Source organism: Cryptotermes secundus, unplaced genomic scaffold (genome assembly GCF_002891405.2).
Source record: "Cryptotermes secundus unplaced genomic scaffold, Csec_1.0 scaffold901, whole genome shotgun sequence".
In the NCBI taxonomy this organism is placed as follows: domain Eukaryota; kingdom Metazoa; phylum Arthropoda; class Insecta; order Blattodea; family Kalotermitidae; genus Cryptotermes; species Cryptotermes secundus.
Genome location: NW_019729906.1, coordinates 407,362 through 410,973, shown reverse-complemented (window position 1 = coordinate 410,973; position 3,612 = coordinate 407,362). Strand labels below are relative to the sequence as shown.

General features: G+C 36.7%; 1 protein-coding gene across 3 annotated transcripts in view; it reads left to right on the top strand.

Annotated features, from left to right (window-relative positions):
• The first annotated feature begins 381 nt into the window (after positions 1-381).
• The window catches only part of LOC111865803, a 32,269-nt gene continuing 29,038 nt past the window's right edge, over positions 382-3,612 (top strand). Inside the window, exon 1 of one of the 3 annotated variants that reach the window (XM_023854120.2) lies at positions 382-482. The gene's annotated coding sequence lies outside the window, so the exon portion shown is untranslated. Of the gene's footprint in view, positions 483-3,512 lie in introns of those variants that run through there. The other 2 variants (XM_023854122.2, XM_033751971.1) reach the window with 2 other exon arrangements.

Here is a 3,612-nt window from a genome sequence, read left to right as displayed (position 1 = left end):
AAATTAAAAAGCACAGGTTAGTGTGATCTCTGATAGTACAATGTTTGTATAAAATTTTGTTAAATCAATTAAGAGGTTCAAAAATTGAAGGGGAATACATATACATGGACAGCATGGTGATTTCATAAGCCTATATTTTTCCTTTCGGAGTGAAAACTAGGCTAAAGTATAAGTACATAAATGTTGACCCCCACCTGTGAGCAGCTGGCCACCCCTGACATACATGCTCCTTAGTCTTACCTCTTGGTTGTGAATTATGATATAAGAATTTGAGGATAATCTTACCAAATTCTATAACACTATCTTATCTGTTGGCTATATTTATGTTTGTTAACATAGCATTAGTTCATCAATCTTATTTGTCAGTGTTGTGCTCTGACTAATAGTTACCAAGAGCTCTTTCAGCTGCAATGCCTGTATTGTGGAAGAGATAAGAAATACTCAAAGTGTGCAAAACCAACCAGCTGTTTTCAAATAGTATGGTGAGATATAAATTTCATTCTTATGAACAAATGTTCATGTTTGATAGTGATAATAACATTACTAGCAATATCTACAATAAGTTCCTTAATCCTACTTGCATTAATTAATTATGTAAAAAGGTTCTCCCTGTGTTTAACTGATTAAGCACTACACCATGAAGACTCTAGCTGGAGGTGAGTGGTCAGCTTCACGCCCCAGCTGTTTTAGCCCCGGGGAAAGAGCCCCTGGTACCCATTGGATAGGAAGTTGGGTGGACCCCAGAGCTGGTGTGAATGACGTGGACAAGAGAAAATTCTTGACCCTACCAAGACTCAAACTCCAGCCTCTTGATTCATCCAGTCTTTAGCTAGTCACTATACCGAATATGCTATCCTGGCTCACAATTAATTATGTATGCTGTCAAAAAAAAAACAAAATAATTAAAAAATTATAATTTTTATTTTATTATATATTAAAAAAGTCCCATTTATCTCCTCATTCTAAGCTTGTTATTACCTTGATAGAATTCAAGTGTAAGTCTGTTACATTACCTTTATTTTGTTAGTTATAACTATCTTCCTTTGTGTGTGCATGCATGTATGCATGTCCATGTTGACAATGTAGAAATAAAACAAACCCTCAGGAAACACTAAAAAATTTAGTGTTATTCATAGCTGTGATGAGCTGGGGTACCTCAGTCATTATAGCGATGGACTGAAGGCTCGATGACTGTGGTTTGATTCCTGGCAGGGGAAGGAGATTTTTCTTTGCACCATACACCAGAACCAATTTAATCTAATTTATAGTCTGGAAGAAAAATACTATTGTTGTTTGTATTGTTTGCCTAGGTACCCATGATGCTGCAGAAAATGAAATTGAATATGGCCTCTGGCAGATGAAAAGGTTTCTAAATAAACTGAATCACGCAAATGTGGTTGTAATAAACATCCCACATAGATATGATCTTAGCGGCCTCCGTAGTCTAGAGGTAACATTACCACCTCATGACTCGTAGTACACGGGTTCAAATACCCGGCGGAGGTCGTCGAATTTTTAAGGACGGAAAAATTCAGGGCACAAGTCCTCCGGAGGGACTTTAAGCCGTGGGTCCCGTTTCGTAGCTTTATGGCACGTAAAAGAACCTCATATCTCCAAAGGAGGTCACTGAGCCAAAATAACGGACGTTTCCCGCCCAACAGCAGTCTCTAATACCTCTGGTAGATGGGGGAAGCATTATAGATACCTCTCAGCTAGTAGAGCCGGTCTCGCTGGCTGGGAGGGACTGATGGTAAGCACCAGTACCGGTAGGATATAGAGACTGGTAGAAATCATAGAGGGAAGCACAATATACCAATACAGGTCTCAGTGCATGGGGAAACCCACCCTCTCCAATAACTAACTAACTAACTAACTAACTAACTAGATATGATCTTCTGGAATGGTCCTGTGTAAACAATGCTGTAAAAGACTTTAATAGGAAACAGAAGAAACATCTAAAAGTATTTCATAACCTCAAGCTGATTGAGGTGGAAAATTTAAGGGAATTATTCACTAACCATGGACTGCATCTTAATGGAAAAGGTAAGGAGAGTCTTGCTAATAAGATTGTGAAGGCAAACGACCCCGAAATGTTCCAGAGAAAAGGAACCCGGATTTTTTATGGAAATAACAAGAGAAAACATAAGTAACAGTTTAAGTAAACGGGAAGTGAGAGGGAATTTAAAAGATAATATGTTTACAATCTTACACCATAATGTTCAGAGTCTATGGAATAAGCGCATGGAATTGACAGTACTTTTAAATTCTAGCTTGCAGGATGTAAATATACTATGCTTTACAGAACATTGGTTGGACGAATTCTCACTAACCTTATTAGAAATAGATGAGTTTAAACTGGTTAGTAAATTTTGTAGAAAGCAAAGTAAGAGTGGTGGATCATGTATATTTGTAAATAAAGAGGTGAACATAAGGGAAGTCACGTTTTTAAATGAACTGAGTAGTGAAAAAAAACTTTGAAATATGAGGTGTGAAAATTGAAAAATCTAAATGGGTATTGATATGTATTTAAAGATCACCTCAAGGTGATGTGAAAATATTTTTGAAGAAACTCGAATCTCTCATTGAGAGAATACACAAAAATGAGAAAAAATTAATAATCTATGGAGACCGGAATATAAACATGCTCCAGGAAAATGAGCAGGTCAAGTTATTGAAAAATTTGTTGGTATCTTATGATTTAATAAATATAGTCTCCAGTCCAACAAGACTTACTAGTAGCTCAGAATCACTTTTAGATATGTTGGTGTTAAATAGGCAGTTTAACAAGAATTACATTGTGATTATAAATACAGTCAACTCTTGATTATCCGGGATAATGGTGGGCATGGAAAACACGATTAATCAAAACCCGGTTAAGACAAATGTTATTAAAAGTAGTACTGTAATACTGTACCTTCATAATAATATAGGCCTACCTGTATTTAAATTTACTCAACCTCATTTTTCTGTCATCACACTTAACACTTAAAAAAATTAATATTGTCGTTTGCTTTTTCGCGGCATTTTCCTTTTTACGGATATCCATACGAAGGCTACGTAATATTAGCTTGTCACTTAATAAACTGTTCTCTTCGCTCTCAAGATAGTCTAGTAAGGATTCCAAATGATTAAGAGCAGCACCATGTGATATTTTCTTACTACCGTATTGCATTGCTAATTGTTTAACTACACCTCTTTTTCCCAACTGATTGATAATTTCAAGTTTCTGTTGAATACTTAACACAACACGCTTCCTTTTACACCCTGACATTTTTCTAAAGCACTTGAAGATCGATACAAAGAGACCAACTGGAGCGGTGTATCTGTCCTTGAAACTTTCCACAAATCCTTGCATTCTTTCACCCCTACCCTAGAACACTGTGTTAGCATAACGGGACCAAAGAATGCAGAGCTCGGATCACACTAGTGCGAAAATAGTGTTACAACTCACCATGTGAAACAAAAGTGAATGAATATTAAACAACATATAAGCCTAAAAAAGCCTCAGTAGCCCCGGTTAAGCTGCAAACCAGTTAATCCGCCCCCGGGTAATCGAGAGTTGACTGTATGGGATATTCGGATCATTTGGCCCAGATTTTATAGGTATTAATA